We start from the raw sequence: 20,046 nt of genomic DNA, 5'->3' as shown, positions 1-20,046 counted from the left end.
ACTGGAACAAGAAAGAACAAGGCGGGGAAAAATCAATAGCAAAGTGAGGTGAACTGACCCAAGCTCAAACTGGCTGCTGGAGATCAGACATAAAAATCAAATTTCCTGAGGCCTGACCCGAAGTAAAGAGATTTCATGTCTTAGTCAATAGCTTATATTATTCAGCACCAGGAAACAAAAGAAACCAAATAAAACAAAATCAAGCCACCCAAACCCAAAAACCTATGCCCCCCCCCCCCCCCCCCCCATGCTCTTAGAGATGGTCATTTTGCACGTGGTGTATACGCAGTAAATCAGAACACTGTATAGAGCACAACTAAAATAAATGGCTGCAAAATACCCAACCTTGGACTAAACAACAGCTCAGCACTGCACCTCGATCCTTTCCGTGTTACTGCAGGCAGCACCCCCTATTTATACCCAACAGATGTGGCAAAGGGAAAACTGAACATACACGTAGCAGAAACAGGGGTTTGGTAGGGGGGGTCAGTAGAAATTATGTGAGCCCTTGTAACTGCCCATGGTATCCAAACTGTACTTTTTACAGGCTCCCACGTTCATTTGCTGAAAAGATATTAAAGAAATACATCTTGGCACATCTGTGAGGAAGGGATAAAACTTGCAGGAAATGATAGGAACCAGGGAAGCAGTAAAAACCCAGGAGTGTCAGAGTTAATGATGATATGTGAGTAATCCAGTTATAAAGGCACTGTCAGGAGGAAGAGAGCACAAATATAATAAAACACAGCTGTGTGACGTACACTCCAGTGGAATTTTTATTAGATGGCTTATGTGCACTTTAAGTGTACCTGACTACAATGCAAATTCCCACACACTTTTATTTGGGAGGGAAAAAAGTTTCCACAGATCTCTGCACTGAGCTGATTTAGTGGAATTGTTTTGTACAGTATCCGCGGGTTTTCTGGATCATCTTTTTGAATTTACCTTTGTATTTGTTTTCTGCCGAGTCAGCTCCTTAATCTGGAACCTGGAGAATTTCATGCTTTTAAGTACTTCCCCAGAGACTATTCCAGCCCAGCTATCCTAGTCCTCCGGTGGAAGTACCACTCGTCCCAAGTGACTACCCTTGTATCTCCCACGTGTATGAACCCTAAGACAAAAACCCTGCAGGACAAGAGGAAACCTACACAGGTCAAAGGAGAATGAGGTTTAACTGCTTCAAAGGAGGTCAGGTTTGTTCCAAAATCTGCTCATTTCTGTAAACACCATAAAGGCCATAAGCTTGAGTGATCATCGCTGTCTTGGGAATGAAGCTTACAATCAGACATTTATAAACCCAGTTCACCCACACGATGTTTTGAGTTCATGAAACAAGCGTGGCTACACAAGCTGTCAGCGTGGCTGACATTCCAAGACCTGAAACACTAGATATTCTTGAGCTGCAGAAACTCCTTTATTGGCCAGCTGTTAAAAAACGTCATTAAAACTTTACCTCTGTGTGGCCAAAGTATAAAACCAGGTACTATACAACATGTTAAGGCTGTTGGCCACGCAGCCCGCAGATGAAACTGATTCGACCAGTACAAATGGATTCTTTTTTGTAGTATCCCAAGTGACCACTTCCCTGCTATATGGATCTACATTCTTATTTGTTCATTCATCAAGTAGGAAGAACCTACCGATCATCTCCACAGATGTACTGGTGGCCAATGCAATGTCCATTGCAGGCCTACCAGGGGGAAGTGTCATTTTAGAGAGGGTAACACTGTTAAGCACTCCTAAACCTAGCTCCTGGATTTCAACGTTGCTTTGCAAAACAAATAACCAGTCAGACATGCAGAAGTCAAGTTTCCTTTCCTTTTCCTTTCCAGCCCATAAGGGAAGCGAGAAGTAGATATACTAATGAAAGCAAAACACCAAAACCCACCACAATATGCTATAATTCCTTGCGTATTAAAAAAAAAACAACACAAACAAAAAAACCCACACCCAAAGCTTCCGTAGGCATTGCACCTGCCCCTGAACTCAAGACCCAGCAACTTTCAGTAGATCTCAGTACTGGATTGCATGCCATGCAGCAACTGCATTGCCAAGAGATGCAACACATGCGTCATTTTTAAGTAGTAGAATTTTACTAGTACTGCCTCTGAAGTATTCAGTTACTGTATCTTCATTCATGTCATAGTTGCTCTTTCTACAACACTTTGCAAGTAAATATTGCGATATGGTGAGCAATGAGATACTTCGGCGACACCAAAAAAAGAAAAAGAACACTGAACGATACGTTAAGACTGGCAGCGGGCACCAGGTTCACAACTGGATCTGGTGCCATTAGGTTCAAGGCTCTGTAGATAAGTTCTGAGCTCCTTCTGCACACACGGGTCCCACTGACGTTAGTGGAGGTGCACAAAATTACGAGCAAGTAGAAGTAAAGCATGGCTCCCCCACCTGCCTTGCCCATGAACTGAGCTTGCTATAAACAGATTCTTTAAGCTCTGACTCTCGCAGTGTGTAAAGCAGGGATCCCATGCTGTTTAATTCAATTTGGCAGGTAACATAGGTGAAAGGCATTGATTTCTTCCCTCGCTCCCCCCCTTCTCTTCCATCAATTTTCCCAGATAAGAAGCCTGTGGCTCAGACCCTGCTGGTGACGGATGCCTTGTAATTGCTTTGAATGGATTATCACCAGACATCTAGCAGGCATTTACAGTGCTACAGCTGTAATCAGAAACAGTCTCACCCAGTGGAAGGGCTCTGAGGAAGAGACAGCTGTCTCTGCTGCCTCTGCCTTGTCTCTCTGGTCTTATATTAAAAATATAAATACATGAACTCAGGCTTAATACAGTAATATCTAGGACATCCAACTGAAAGCAGGGTCCAGATGGGCTAAGTGCCACTCAAACCCTAAGAACCCATCTCTGATTCTGATGTCTATATAGTACAACTCAGGCCACAAGAAGATTGTCCTTCCATACTGCTGAAAACCTGCACCTGGCCAAGTGAGTATCCACCCATTTCAATGGGTCACTTTGCCAAAAAGTTGGGAAATCAAAAAATACATATTCTGTTCTGGCAATTATTGGCTGAAAGACATTAGATAAGACACTTCTTGCCTCAGCTTACTGTTGTTTTTCTTCCTCCGCCTAGACTAAATTGTTAGTAGTTTGTTTACAAGGATCACAGCAACATTCTAATTTGGTATCTGGGATTCAATTTGTATGGCTGGAGGGAGAAAAAACGAGTAAATAAGCATGAGAGAGACTGTTACACAGGAATAAAATTAAGCAATTTGATCTACTGTATTTTATCTTAATTTTGTACATAGCTGCCCCATACCAAGAGAGAGTAGATCCATGTCCATGATGCTTAAAATGAAAATTGGATCAACAGCAACAGTTTTTTTGCCCAGCAAAGTTTAATTAGGAGTAACATAAGGAAAAACCCTCAAAACACATATCTGACTGTTCAAAAATTAAACATCCACAGTATCTGCCTACAATCATAAATACACATCCATCCTGCACCACAAACATTCCATTAATATTTGGTGCAAAGACATTTGCACTTGGCCCTTTTTCCAGAAGTTTTTTCAGAGGGGCAAACGCCACAAGGAAGGGTCACATGCCTCTCCCTATCACCACCTCTCTTTCCTTTGGCAGACCTTCTCCCCTGATAGGACTGAACAGGGCAAAACTGGTCCCACTCTGTATTTTCTTGTCACTATTAGTAAGGTCTCATTCACTAGGGTTTCTTCTTCCAACACAAGGTTTGCATTAGGATTCCTACACTACGCAACAGAAACCATGCTTTCTTCCCCTCAGAGAAATAGAACTCGGACACTTTAATCTGCTTCATTTTCTTGATGTGCAATTTTTTAGCACTTGTGCCACACTGTCAGCCCTGGGTGTAATGCAGTTGCTCATGCAGCATCATATTTTGACCAGTCTGCAGAGGACATTTACATGGGCAACAGCAGCCTGATAGGAAAGGTTTTCATGTTTAGTACGAAGAGTACAAGCTTCGCATTTCCAAACTCTAATTTGAACCAAAAATCAATTCTACCTTGAAACAAGTTTCATCTAACACTATGTTCCAGCTCAAAGCTCCCTCTGCTCTCTTTGAAAACAACATGAAACCTTTCTTGGAGCAAATCAAGTGTTGCTGTCAGTTTGGTGCTTAGATCATCAGTGAGAATCCTTCCCCGTGTACTCCAAACCTACTTGTCTAACAAAACACTGAAGGACCTCATTTTAAGTGATGCTAATTTCCCAGAAGTCCACTGGATGAGAACTTAGAATGTTTCCTACTAGCTTATTATACGTGCAGAAGTTGACTAATATAAAAAGGGAGCTTTTAAAAAAATCATATGACACAACAAGTAACATGAAAATCCTCTCCAATTTTTGCACCTTGAAAAGCAGAATGAAGGCGGGGGAAGAGGGGACAGTGGATTTGCTGCCACACATGTACAAACTGACTCTGTAGGGCTTGTGTGCCTGGGAGATAATGTGCTTTGCAGGTCATTGGCTCTCAAGCACCCTGTTATCTCTCTGTAACACACACCTTGTTGTGTCTTACTGCTTAATTACAGCTGATATGCAGGCCATAATATTGCTTATCATTAGCCAGAGGATGACAATTACAAGTTAAGATTAAACTGCTTTCTTTTTTTCTTCAGCCAAGTCTCTGTATGACACTTCCTCAGCCCAAGAAAAGATTTGCACATGCAGAACAAATCCATATACTAATTGGTTATGTGCCCCTCATAATGATGTACAATTTAGGAAGCACACACCACGAACAGTACTGAATATTGCATACAGCCTATATCTCAACCTGGAGGGTCAGCTGGTCAGCTGCACATGCCTGAAAAATCTCAAGACTGCACTGAAGACAAGGAAACACTGTGATCTGCTACCCGGGACAGGTTCCAGCCTGGTGCCCATCACAAGCTGTGCTCCAGCTTGCAGGAAGCTCAGTCCTTCCCTTTAGCCATCACTTTTCAACTCATCTTTCACTCCATCAGCTTTAGCCTCTCTTCATTCCTCTCCTCCCTGTGTTCTAAAAAGGCTTGATAGTGGTTTAGATGACATCTGTCACACAAGCAGAGGAGCAGCTGCATGCATCCATCCTCCCCTTAGCATTCTCTTGCATTATGATGCACTGCAGAAATTTGGGGCTTAGTTCAGCAGAACACTGAAGTATATACTTGACTTGAAAACAGTGTTTCATGCATCTCAAAGTCTTTTCGCTTTATCAGGGCTTTTGTTTCAGAAATGGACGCAGTTAAGCGAGATCCTACAGTTGGGAAGCAGTTTGAAAGACTGGACTATTAAAGGATCAGCAAAAAACGACGAGTCTGCAACTCTTGTTAAGTAGCTACGCCCTCTTCAAGAAACAGAGATGTGTTGTTCTGCACAAACAGCCCAAAGACTTAAAAGACTGCTTACAAATATTCTGCACTAAAATCCACAACGGCCTGAGAGGAGATTTAACTACTGATCACCAACAATAAAGCTTACAGACTGAATAAATTCTGTGTTTCTATACCTCTGCTAAGCATCTGAGATTCCCTCAGAGCAAAGCCTTCAACTCCTCAACATAAATGTGATAACATACAGTTGTGATGACTCAGTGTCAGAGGTCAATGGTTTAAATCTCATGTCCTGTAGTTTGTCAGCTCCCATTTATCCTATCCAGCACTGCACAAGAGTATGACACGTAAATCTTCCAAAAATGTGTTCTGATCTTTCACCTACAGTAGATTAAAAATAGCCTAGAGCAAGAGCTTTTAGCATTTTGTCATAGCAATTTCTCCGTCAAATATGATAGATAGCCAGCTACATGGAAAGAATGAACCAAACCAGAGATCAGATAATGAAAAAGTCTGAATTACACCTCCAAGGAGCAGGAGTTCTACTCATGGTGGAAATCCCCACTTAGCTCACTCCACTGAGCCTGTGTGTTGCAGCACAGAACATGTCATAAGACTCATCCAGTTAAGGCGTTTATTTCCTCCCTGCATATTTTTCATTTAAATCTCACAACAGTTTTGGGAGCTCAGGCAAAAGTCTCAAGTTCTGTTTTGGATTTTGCAGTCTTCTAGCATGATTTTGGGCACAATGCCCATTTTAAGTTTTATTAAAAAATAGTAATTCTTTAAAGACAGGTGCTAATTTTGGTTATCCAACAACATAAGACCATCAGCCACCCAAATTTCCTGAAACCCAGCTGCCTAAAAGTGTCTCAAGCCAGAAGAGTGAATACCCTAAACAAAACATCTTCCTTGAGTAATCTTGCTGAATTATTCTGGTTTTAAGCCTTGCAATCTTACTTCTAGGTATCTTCTGGTGATCTGGCAGCAATGAGATCTATATCACCATCATTAAAGCAGATGACAACTCTTCACTACCAGTAAAAAGAGAATCTTGACAGCAAACCAGCCTGATGTATTACTGCTAGGTTCTAATGGTTTCCTTCTAAAAAGAAAAATCAGATTGAGGTTTATACACATTCATTTTCACTAACCTAATTTCAGGAAGTTTTCACAATGTGTTAAATAAAAAAAGTCCAGTAGCTTATAGTAAAATCAGTATCATCAACACTTATGAAACCCTCCCAAGATGACTTCTACTCTTGTTTATCATAATGGTTTTAAAGGAGCTAAACTAGGAAGAAAATGCCACAAGATGTACTCAACAGTCAGAAGGTTACAGTAGAGAAGATTCCCTCTACATTCATTAGCTAGGTACAAAAGTTGAAGAAGTATTAATAAATCCAAAGAAGGACTTTACTGCCTGAAAGAGAATCTATTTTTCTAATGTTATCAATTGGTTTAATAAATGCTGTTGTCTATTACCATAAACTGTGCTTCACTCGTACCTTTAGATCACCACAGCCGCGACTGCCAAAGTGGAATAGATGTCCAAAGTATTTATTCAGGAAACTAAAGCTTCCAAAGCTGCAGCTGCTCCCATATTTATTCAGAATGATGCACACTTTCCCAGCAGCTTATAAAGACGGGAACATCTGTTTACCAGACACCTTTATGACATTCTACCTCTCTGAGTAGTGTGCTAAGATTTGAAGAGTTATCATGTTGAATCTTGCAGAGATGCTAAATAAACTGCACCCAAAAAAAAAAAAAAAAAGCACAGAATTGCTCATAACCCTTCCCTCCTTCCTAGTCTCCATTCTCCAAAGACTCAGCAGCACAACAATCCAGGTGTTTACCAAATATAAACCAACAGGTAAAAACAGATACAAAATCATTTCGGCAGCTCTCTGCTTCTCGTGGATTCTGCCGTGCATGTGAAGCAGCACAAGCCACCCATGTGAGCTCCCAGAAGTTACTTACACAAAGATAGAGAAGATGGCCTGGGGGGCGGGAGGAGGACACATCGAAGAACAAGCCAAACTAAACCCAACAAAGCTTTGTACCGAAGTCCTCTAGAAACACTTGAGAACCTAGGAATTTGTACACTCTCTTCAACAATCCAGGCCCCAACTTCCAAGCTTTCCAGAGAGGCTGCCCTTTCACTTCAAGCCGATCTCCGACCCCATTTTGTCAGAACAAAAGTAGACACCACAAAGTATGTTACATATATTAACATAAAAACAGAAAACCCATTTGGGAAGCCCTCAGAAGAGCACCCATAACAGGCACACGTAGCATAGGTCTTACTCATGCAAGTTATCAATAGGAGTACTTCTTTTCAGAATCATGTGAGATTAACTGTAAAATGAGTTTCACCTACAAATCAGAACTGAGTCAATACTACAGAATTTCACCCATTAGTTCCTTCACAAACACATGATCATTTTGATCAGGTTTTACCTTTGGACCACGAAACTAGAGCCTGTCTGCTTTGCTTTTGGAACTATCACAATTGTAACAACCTGCAACATCAGAAATTTCCCCACTTTTCTAACATGCTAATCAAAACCAGAGGTACCACCTTGCTCTCTCCAAAGTCCACATGCAGGCTCTTGGATTAGGGTAGAACACACAGAGAAAAATGTATGTAGAGTTTGGACTAGATGATCTTTACATTCCATGATATTTGTGTTTATGCTTTCCCATAGCCATCTTTACATGCCTCAGGGAGTCATCTGCAGGGCCAAACTAATGTGGTCTTGAGATGACCATATCACCTGTTCATGTCATTTCTGATGCCTGGATCAGAAGAAGAGATCCTGTGTTATTTTAATGTTTATGTTATATCTGTGTTATTTTAGCCCCATGAACGGGCCTGTGGAAGGAAAAGAGCCCATGAAAAGTTAACACAAATGTCTGGACACTTGGGTCAATTCCAATTTAACTGAACACTGCAGTATCCTCAGAGTTCCCTTAGAGCTTTGGGGTTTGGAGGGATGGGGCAGAGGGTGGCATAGGCTCTTCTAGCCCCAGGTACTAACAGTACAGATTTCCATCTATTCGATATTGCAGTGTTTTCTGGCTAATGTAGTCATGTACGAAACTGTCTGTCATACAAAAAGCTGTAATTTCACATACTGCAGCAGTGAGAGAGAACACACAAAAAAAAGGTACAGCTGCTAAACTTCACACCAGAAGCCAATCCAAACAGAGGAAACATGGGTGACTCAAGCGAGACAGAAAAGAATCATTAAATGAAAGATTAAAGAGAAAATAAAGGAAAACATGTTTATCACCATTATATTGAAAGATACTTGTGGGTTTTGTTACTTGTATTTTGGTATATTGTTGATTATTTATACTTGGGTAGAGTTTGGAGGATCAAATTGAGTATGAGATTCAGCCTCAGCCCCAAATGGTTTGTGACGTAGATACATACAGCAAACAAAGCAGTGGGAGAAAGAAAGGCATTGAGAAAGGAAGGAACTGACTCCTCCAGCACCACCGAAGTTGACAATGGAAATGCAACACATCTCCTCTGAGAGCCATCCAGTGCCTTCTAGCACTGAAACAGGCAGCATTTCCCCATTTTTTCCCAGCTGCCAGTCATCATAATACCTTCTTATCTGTATTCTCAAGATAAATCCCATATGCATTAGAGACGAAAGCGCTCTGACAAATTCTAGGTAATGTACAGTAAACAGCACGTGTGCAAAGGGAGACTATTTTCTGCCTCTGCTCACAGTTACATAGGGTCTCACAGCCCTGCCATGGCATGAGAATCCACTGGATCTTACAGAGGCCAAACGCCCTGTCCTCTCCTCTGTTCCTGCACTCAGTCACATGTCATACTAACTTTCCATTTATAAGCAGTTTATAAGTAGGCAATCAACTATTCACAGATGTTACAAACATTTTACAGGTCAGGGCACTACACATGCTAGGGTTAACAATTATTTGCTAAAGCAGCTATTAATCATTTACAAAATGTATATGAATTGAAACTCGGTATAATTCATTACTATGTATAATGGCTGTTATCTCGGCTGCCACACTGGAGATTGGTCCAAGGATCTCTGCAGTTCAAAGATTAACCACACATCTAAGGTTAGAAACAGCCAAGATTCCCAACAAGAAGCTGTGACAGGCTCATGCTTACCACAGGCTGGATTCACAAAACTATGACCCATACTGGAAAGTTAACTAAAACTCCTTAATGAATGAACCAAAATGTTGCTACTTCAAGAATGTATCTAATTGTTCGGTCCTGATTTTTCATTATCTACAGTTTGGGTGAGCAAAGTGACCAGGTGCTAACCATTCATTTGTACAGATATAAATAACTGCACTGAAGTTCATGGAAGAAAGGCAGGGATATTCAAGTCCCCTGAATTTTAGGCATCCTGTTACTATTGGTGCTTTTCTTGAACGTGTGGGAGTATTTCCTGACCACTTTGGAAGGATACAAAGGAATAGTTTTATTTCTTTGGTACTTTTAGTGAGATGAGTAAGAAAGTTGTAAGTGAACTCAAACTGCTGAGTAGGGGTAGTTTCAGACACCTCAAATGCTGTGAAGGATACCTTTTAAAGCCAGGGTACAACACCAGATACATGTATCTCTTTTTAGAAATGCTATTTATCCCTCCTAGACTTGTGTTCTGATCAACCATGAAGCAAGGTACCCTATCCAGGGAAATTTTTCTGGAAAAAAGTATTCTCCTCCCTTCTCACCAAAGACCTGCTCTTACAAGCAGCTGAACTTCTGGGGAACCAAAGCCCTAAGCCACCTGGCAGAAATCACCAAGGCATGTTTCTGACTCACTGTCACAGGTCGCGACCTACCACCATTGCCAATGTTCATGGGATGTTTTCTCTTCCTCTTCTCCTCCCCAAAGAAACTCAATTACAAATTGGGAAAATCCCGCAGTAAAATTTTTCCCTCACGGGGCTGAATGTCTGTCACCTCTGTGAGAACACACTCCAGAAGAATTCCACAGTTGTTGGTTAGCTGTCAATGCCAGTTACATCAGCGACTACAGAAATATTGAGCAGTTCAGGTTGGAGAGCAAGAGAACAGGTGACCTACTATCCCTTCCATGAAATTTATGCCTTGATTGCTAACTGCCCGTGCATGAAATATAAAACGTCTCTCTACTTTAAAAGCAACATCACTTTGTTCTGGCAAATTGATTGGGTTTTCAGTGGATTTTTTTTTCTTCAGCATGAACTCAAATCACGTGCACTTATGCCATATTTCAATTATCCATTACATAAGTGATCTTCTTGCATTAAATCCGATTTAGTTAAGAGTTTACAACACAGTCAGCACAACATTTTCCTCTGTGAATGTTTTTCATTCTTCAAAACCACTTGTGTACTACTGGGAAAACTGGTACTTCCTCTTCCAATAACGCCACCTGCAATAGGTGCATACTTGTCACATTTAACTATGCAACATCAGAACCTAGTTCCAGCTTGACAATTATATCCTTCCTGCTCCTATACAGATGCATACTTGTACAATAAGTCAGCTAACCACCAGCTCTAATCCAAGGAAATGTTTAAGCATATTCTTAACAAAGCAAAGGAGTAACTGTATTACCACTAAATGGGACTATTTACTTGCTTAAGCATGTGCTTAAACACTTTCCTGAATGGAGACTGTGCTAACGTACAGGGCAGACTAGTCTTTAACGTAACCCTGGAGATACAAGAAGAGTGTCCAGGCTGCATTTGTGCAGCCTGATAAGCACTAATCTGATAAAGACTTAACCACACAGGCTATATGCGTCAATGAAGACAGTGTAGCAAGTGGATATTACGAGGATACTGCTTATCTAGCTGAGAACAAATGAAAATTCATTTGAAGAACTTGGTGTTTTAGAGATAAAAGCTGGGGAGGTCTTGCAGGGTGGACACTTCAAGATGAGGTTATCACCACAACAAGCAGGCTTTGTGAGGTTATCACAACAACCCCACCTCTTTATTACAGTGGCTATTAAAAGATAAAGCCGCAGACCTTCAAAAGGTGTCGAGGTATCTCATTCCAATTTAAATCATTGGACAGTAAAGCACTTGGGAGCCTCTGAAAATCTGGATCCTAATGGCACTCATTTTAAATTGTGATCAAATTTATAATATACTTTTTTTTAAAAAAATTGTCTGTTCCACATTAATTCTTCATGAATTGTTGGAACAAATGAATCTGCAAATTTAGATTATAAAGGGAAGAATCATAAGGGAAGCATGCTCCATATTTCATGTTGTCTCCCATACAGAGAAAACAGCTAGAAACATATTGTAATCCTTAACGTGATAGTGCCACTGACACACTTCAGGAGGTTGTTTACACGTGCTCAGGGAGCCTGCATACATAGCAAAAACACAGGCTAGTGTGGTAAAAGGGCCATTAGAAAAAAATATCCTGTACAACCTGAGAAAAAGGGGCACTGCATGGCTGTGCAGCTGCCTGAAGTTCTGTTTCTTCTAACAAAACATCCAAAGGGCCATCTCTCCAAGTGCTTCTCGTATGGACCATTTACTGGGATGCAATTCAGCTGTGATGCAGGGAAAGCACCCCTGCACTGTCAAATGTCCAAGGCTGGAGCAGGAGTTAGTGAAGAAAGCTAATCTCACAAGCTGCTGGGCTCAAGAACAAACTGCAAATATATAATTACGCAGCACATTGGCATTCTTACACTACTTCATTGCTCCATGCAAGGATAGCTTTGATTACCCAAGGAGCTTTAAAAGAAGAGAAGAATTCAGTTATCTTCGACTTCAGTTAGAAATGATCTGGATGATCAGAGAAATTGAAGCAGAGTTCAGGAGCTGCAGGTTCAGCTCTACAATGCTACTTTGTGTGGAATGCTGCACAGAAACATCTTACTTAGATTTTATAACACACATTTCCAGTTTCACACCACTGTTTAACTTAGTGTAACAGGGCAAAGGCACAGAAAGGGCTAGTCCTTCTCTCATTTGTTAAAGAAAAAAAGTGGATTTAATAAACATCTTTAACATCATAAAAATGCTTTATAAACATTCTTTGGTCAATTTAAATTTTGTTTTCCAGATCATATTTCCAGCTTTTTTCTACCCCAATATCCCCCTAGTTTCACTGACAGATATGAAAAGCCTTCACATCCTTGTGCTTCTGTGATAGAATACCAGTTCCCAGGTGGATTCCAGCACCAAAAATGAGCCCTTCAGTTTGGTGTGGGACAACAATTAAGACACATTTGCTCATTCATCATACCATGAACACCTGTGTGTCTCCCCAGCTGACCCAGTGGCAGCTACAAGGACCCCAAGGCTTTCAAAAATAATGCTCAGTGTCTCTTGAAATTAAGCCACTGATGATTAGTTCTGGAATTTTAAAATATTTCCTTTCTCAAACATGTCAGAGCTAAAGGAAACATAAAATAACCTTTCTTCTTCCTTATCTTGAAAACGTCTCTGTAATGAAGTCCAACCCATACAGAAAGGCCTGCCTTCTCACCTAGTGAAAAAGAACACTGGCCAGTTTCATTTCCCCAGCACCGAAATGCTTAAATTCCCTGCTTTACAGAAAAATTGCAACTCTGAGCTAGACTCAGTGGTTTCAGTTCTCAGGAGGTTTGTTTCCCACAGCTGCTCTTCAGCCAAGCTGTGAACGAACCTGAAAATTCATTTGAAAAACCTTCTATGGTTTCTCATGCTTTCACAATTACATTATAGCTCTTTCCTCAACATTTACCACCACCCCCTGCAGGGAATTCCCCCGAACACATGGGTAAAATTTACCGGGAAGGCTTGTAAACCTTGATAAGCGTTTCACCTCAAACAATGCAAAAACTTGGTTTTAAATAAGTCTGGGAAATTTTCTTTTACAAGCTCTGTGATTTTGTTCTGGAAGCTTGGGCTTTTAAAGTTCTGTTCCGTGAGCTGGATTTAGAGCCCACTGAAGGAACTGGAAGGACTCACATTAATGTTCGTGGGCTCCAAATTTTCAACTTGCTAATTTCTGTCATTTTGCCAGCAACTCAGCAGGAAGGTATTCCGTGAGCTGAGGCTGAGGACGACTATCCTCCCTCTGATCAGAAGCCGAGTTAGTGGCTGGGGTACTTTACGTGAAATATCATACGAGCCACTCTGCAGGGGCTAAAGCATCTTCCCTTCTGCCAGATGAGAACAGGGTGCACAGGTCTCCGTGGAACAGTGTCGGACCTGACTCTTTACCAACTTTATTTATATTAGTCCTCAAGTGATCACTGAGGTCACAGCATTTGCACATCAGAGTAACAGTCACCATGGAAACCAGTAAACTGGCATCTGCTTGATGTCTTGTTTTAAAGGAGCTGTGAAGCTGCTTTGCACTCGGGTAGGAAAATCTGCAAGCGTACAGCTCCCATCGTTGAAGCATTTATTTTTTTCATGTCTCAATTACACATTCCACTTTCCAGCCTTGCCCTATTATTGGTACATCGTTTACTCTAAATGCACCAGACGCTCTCGCCAGAATCACTCAGGCCCATTTACTACCGCTTATTTGTTACTGGGTTAAGATTCTACCAGAAACTAGCATAGAGTCAGCCCCCAAATTCACACCCTAGAACCCAAAGCCAGAAGTGCTCATTTTTAAATCACATTGGCAAATCAATTTTCAAATTATTCAGAACATGTTAACAAAATCTTGATCATCATCATCTTATTATATGCTATATATAAAAATATCTCTTATATTATCTATAAATCCAGCTATTTATCTTCAAGGTAATAGTTAAACAGAAGAGCCACAGTAGCTGTTAGTTTCTGATGAACATATACAAAAAAAGATGCCTGCAATCTCTATATTGAACCCATACTGATTTCATGTGCTCATTTTTACAACATACAAGTGCCTAAATTTTACATTAGCCATGACCCTGCATTTCCTAAACCCTCAAATAAACAAAAGTGTGAACCTAAGACACATCTTTCATAGATTAGCGTTCAAAACTGTAGTTATTTTGGGGTGGGAACTTCCTACTACATATGAACATAGCTCTAGAAAAGTACATCTTTGATCTTTTATATAGCTAGCACATCACATAATAACTAATAATGTTCAAAAGTTTATTACATATTCACACACACTGCTGCATAAAGTTCATGCCCGTGAACACCATTCCAAATCCCATAAGTATTTCTGCCTGATCAAAGGAAATTACTGAATACAGAATCAGCTACAATGACACCCGCTGGAGCATAACTTAAAATAAACGCCATGTAAACAACCTCCTGAAGTATGTTCAGCGGTACTATCACATTCTTTAAAAAGTAAAGGCGACATGAAAAGCAAAAGGGGTGTGTGGGGGGGTGGTGTTTAGACAGATTTTAATTTCATGTAACAGATACTTACATTAGTAAATTAAACATGCATAGGAATGTTCCCAAACATCGAGGGCAGCTGACAGAGAATGGCTCATGCCTACAATAGAAAGCTCTCGAGTCTGAAACAGGGTGACTGCATATAAACTACTTATTGGGAATGGTCTCTAACTGCAAACCATACCTGGGAACAGTTTAGAAAAATACTAGCTGGCATGGGCCAAAATTCTGCCAAGAAACATTCCAGCACTTCAATAGTACAGTATCATGTTCCACATTTGAGGAACATTCTTGGGAACATTCCCAGGCATCCTTGATTTTACTAGTGTGGACAAAGCCTAAGATTTCCAGATGCTTACTAGAATAAAGTTTTGCTTCTTGGGCGCTATCTTCCGAACAGAGAACCCATGCAAAACAAAACAAAAACAAAACCACCCCTCCAAACAAAAAAGAATTGAATGAATATTACAGTTGACAATACTTCCTACAAGCATCATAGCACTTGCCAGAAAGCTGTATTCTTATTAGACCTTTAGTCTACACCCTCGCTCTGCTGTTGTCCTGGAATAAACAATGACAACAGTAATTTGGACAGATAGCTTGCAGATTCAGTTCAAACAACACTGGCAGAAGATCTTAACTTTGGAATTGAAAAAAAGGGATCTCAAAGCACCAATCAATACCAGCTATAATGAGAAACATTAAGAAGTGTCTCTGCTAGTGAAAGCACAAACAAAATGATGCTTCCTGCCCACAAGGCTCTGAGGTGTCCCTTTTCCTCCTTTTCACCTCTTTCACCCTTAGTTCCTTTTGATCAGCACAACAAAGGTGTCATTTTAACATTTCTGGAGAGCAACTAATTCTAGCTGCTGTGCAGCTACATCATCGAGTTGTTAACAAAAAGTTCTATGAAACCAATGTACTACTTCATGATGTTCAGAAAGGCAAACAGAATGTGGGGAATCACTAGAAAAGGAAAACAAAACAGATAGCACTTCTACATCACTAGGTAAATTCATGAGTATGCCCACATTCAGATCCAGTACTGTCATCTTCCCGCCACACACCCACACACCCCCTACCCCAACCACCATTTTAAAAAAAAGAAAACAGTAGAACTGGAAAAGGTACAGAAAATGGAGTAAAGTATAGGTAAAGACCAATTTCTATGCACACAGCAGTTACATAAACTGCAACTCCTTGCCAGAGCACATTGCAGACGCTAAAATTCAAAAAGCAATTCGACAAACAGAAGAAACATCAACAAACCCTACAGAAAAAGGCAGCAATTTTGGCTCAAGACCTTGAACCATGGAGACTGGGAGTCTGTACTGGGTAGGTGTCACTATACATTTGCTCTGCTCTCCTGGGCATAGGACATGAGCATTTCTCTGAGGCAGGATATTAGGCTAGACTAATCTTTTGCCTGACACTGTATTATCTGTTCTCACATTGATTTAATTTAGCCAGCATGGAGACAGAGTGGTAAGGAGCTGGTATGACAGGCTTTCTCACAGCCTACCAAATGGAGTAAATATCCAACAAGTGTGTTGTGCCCCCCTCGCAATGGGTCTGCAAGCGAATTCCTGCTGTGCCACCCCTGCTGTTAGGGGACACAGCTGTCTGATGCTTGCTATCTGTGCTACAAAACACAGCTAATACATAGACATATTAAGATCACATGATGGTTTACATGATTCCAATAAATTTTACCACAGCCTGGTAAGGCAGACATCATTATCACTCACTTCACAGCAGAAAATTAAGGTGGTTTTGGTTTTGCGTTTCTCTTGTGTACTTTTTAGCATTCCTTACATAATTTGGTTAACAGACCATACATTTGAAACTTACGCAAAAAAGCACTATCAGAGTAATGCATTCAAAATAATCAGACCATGAATCGTTTTCTACATAGAAATATTTTTAAACGGCTTAAAAACCTTTCTTTTCTTGTTTCAAACAACTTTCAGATTTTCATTTGCTTCCCTTGATTTCTAATTCCTGATGTACTTGGATCGCATTTTCAAGAGTTTCTTTTCTCCAACTTCAAAAGCCATAGAAACTCGGCTTTTTAAACATGCAGCTAATAGTCCTATGACTAGAGGTGGGCTTGACAAAAACTCCCAAGTATCACGATGTTAAAAATCAAAGAGTTGGCAAAGTACCTCAAATTTGAGGAGGTGAAGAAATATGAGTGGCACTAGACGGACTTGAACAGCTGTACATATTTCAGCCCAAGATTTGAAAATTTCTGTCAAAATATTGCAGTGAAAAACTAACATTCTCCATGGAAAGCAGCTATTTTTGGTGAAAATGCTATTTTATCAAAACTCTATTTTCCATTAAACACAGTTTTGACAGAAATTTTTCAACTATCCTTATTCAGTGTTATGCTCTGTAGTTGAAAATGTTAGCAGTTTTTTAGGCTGTCTCTACAACTGCAAAGATTTATAGGGACTTGCCAAAGATGGCAAACAGAAAAAAAAAATTATCTGATTTAAGACTAATATCTCTGTCCCTTCACATTATACACATCCATGGAAATTATTTTTACTTAAGTTTAATAGAACACATGATAGCAATGCTATTTCAAGAAAGCTGTTCATCCTTCTTTTTGTGATCCCCCCGCTAGTTCTGGCAAAGCATCCCTCCTCAATTAGTAAAGCACTGGAGACTTTCATTTTGGCTTAATTAACTAGGGGATAATTTTTCACCTAGTCAGGTCCTGGTACCACTGGCTCAGTGTGTTGATTTTGGGAGTCCTCTAGGTGGAGTTGCCCCTTCCTCAAATCCTGAAGAACCGTATTCAGGCCAGGACTAAGCAGACTTGCCCGCTGGAATTACGCAGGACTCCCCAGGCTGGGCTCCATAGGCTGGCTGCCTGCTGCTGACCGGTTGTATCACATTGCAGCTCAGTCTGAAGTAAAACTGGGGGGGTGGGAGTGGGGCGCAGGGGGAGAAGAATCAAGAGGGTGCAAAACAGAGTTCTCTGGAAAATCAGAAACCCACGGGAAAAGGAGAAAGAAGGCTAGAGAACTTGTGAGCATATTTTACGCAACACTTTTTTTTAAGCTTTCCAAAATGTGTTTACAAGGTTTCGGGGCTGTGCAGCCTCCCCCATTGTGTGCTGAGCTTTGCCTAAACTAGCAAGCATTTGGAAACAAGGCTGAGCTCATTAGTAATGAGGCAAAACAGAAGCTACAGCAGTGACCTTCACACAGCTTAGTCCTGGCTTTTGCCCCCAGACTGCAAAGGGGAGATTAACTAGCAGAGGCCTGGAGGACACTTACAGCTATTCCACCCTTGGTGCTCCTGGTGGGCCACTGCTGTTGCACAGAAATAAAGCGTCAGAATATCAGCTGGTGTAAATCAGCATATCTCCACTGAAGTCAGGGGTCACATTCATAGCCGATATGAGAACTAGCGAAACATTAGAGTCAATGAAGTCATACAATGGTACAGCAACTGAAAACATGAGCTGGATTTTGCTGCCAGTATTAGAATACGTATTCCTATGTCCCTCTTTCCTCTTCGTCCCCTGCTCAGGTGAACTTACACAGTCACAGTTACTAGGAAAAGTACCTAGGCTTACATTCAGTGACTGTCTGACGAGAAGCAGTCCATAAGAACTTTTTAACCTGACACAATTATTCATACAGCCAATTTGCAAGATACGCATATGCCAGCAAAAGTAAGGCATAACCCACATACAGAACACTTTGGACCTAAGGGAAAAAAACCAAATCAACCCCCAGGTCTGAAGACAGATCCGAGCAAAGGAATGCTTCCATATAACGTCTCTCTCTGACTAGATTAACCAAAAAATGATGCAGGGAAACAACAGCCTGTTTCCAAATCAGAGAGATGTGTACACATGTACACGCACAGATTTTTTTTGCTGATTGTCTCTATGGAACCCCTAAATATCCACCAACATTATAAATCCTTCCTTCCTGCAAGCCAGCATTCCCCAGCCCGTTCCATCTCTCACTTCCCCCACAAAAATGACAGACTGACTCTAATCTCCCACCTGCATAAATCTCCTACAGACAACCACAAATATTTTAGCTATGCTGATTTATGGAAGCACAAGCAAGACTAAACCAGGAGATATATCCTCCATGCACAATGACTGATGGCTTGCTGCAAATCTTTCCATTTAAAGCACTGTCACTTTTGCAGTTCCATAGAGAGAGGGAAAAAGCAGAATAAAGTAACATGCAGTAATGCAACTTATGGCAGCTCCGGGGGGTAGGGGGGAGCATTTGTGCAACCTGATTTTTTCCAAGTTTTCCTGCATAGATTCCTTGCTACAAACTGAAGAAATTTTATTTGAGAGAAGATGGGAAAACAGCTGCAAGACCCCACAAGCCTTCCTCCTCTGCCCCGCGCCTCCATCCATCCCATTTTCTGACTTTAACTGACCATAGCAATCTTGATTTACAACCAATGGGAAGTTGCCTCTTTAACCAATGCTCTGCAGCTGATGCTGCCTGCTTTAGTACCCATGGATTGAAAGAATGAATGAATAGGGGGATTCCCTACTAAGACTTAACTACAGCAGTAAACAAGATCAGGCGGTAGCTCCTGATTCCAGAATAGTTAATGGCAAAGACCTCCCTGCGTTCAGTGGACTGAGCTTTGAAGGCCACGAGACACAGGGAACTCCCCTTGACCTCAGAGAATACCCAACATAGACAGGATTAGTCTGATGAGAATGAGACCAGGACCACTGAGTTTACTCATGGCAGATAAACAAAAAAGGCACAAACTGTGCACAACAAGAGACCCGTCAGCATCTGGTTCAGTGTCTCCATGCTGTGTAAGGGCCCCACAGAGAGAAGAGCTTTCAGAGGACGTTGAATTCATTTAGCTGCTCTCAGCTAAGCTGCTTTAAGATTTGTGTTTTGCACAAGGACATCAACAGGGACAAATAATGCTGTTGTGGCAACACATTATTACTCTTCTGCTGAGTACTGACAGTCACAGTTTCAAAGAGCTGGGCTGAGACCTGAAGTCACAGAGGAAATAAAGGGGTTTCTGTATTCTTGGCTCCACTGACACCATTTTCCTGGCACTGTTTCCTCCTCTGCACCTTCCTTGAGTGGACAAAGTCTTCCCTGCTAGCCTGTTGAAAGCCACAATTTCACGTGTTGTCACAAGCATGTTAGTCGCAATGTCCAATTGACAGCTGTATGCTTCCTGCTCTACTGCAACTAACTGGCTAGTAAGCAAAGCCTTACAGCAGCATCACTAATCATACTCCTTTTTTTCAAGACTAAAACTTAATTGACTTACCAAAAATTTTGCTGGGCACAAGTCATCTATGTTTTCACATCCTGGCTGCAAGGCACTAG

At 41.1% G+C, this 20,046-nt stretch overlaps 1 protein-coding gene across 1 annotated transcript in view; it reads right to left on the bottom strand.

Moving 5' to 3' along the window:
• MORN1 (MORN repeat containing 1) overlaps positions 1–20,046 on the bottom strand; it is a gene marked incomplete at its 5' end in the record, with an annotated part of 180,856 nt that overhangs the window by 9,256 nt on the left and 151,554 nt on the right. The window contains 1 exon segment of the mRNA XM_080380680.1: positions 1–20,046. This exon segment is cut by the window's left edge and continues 9,256 nt beyond it.

This window comes from Falco punctatus, assembly GCF_963210335.1.
Source record: "Falco punctatus genome assembly, chromosome: 3".
In the NCBI taxonomy this organism is placed as follows: Eukaryota; Metazoa; Chordata; class Aves; order Falconiformes; family Falconidae; genus Falco; species Falco punctatus.
Note: the sequence above shows the minus strand (reverse complement) of the source record. Positions and strands in the feature narration are given on the sequence as shown.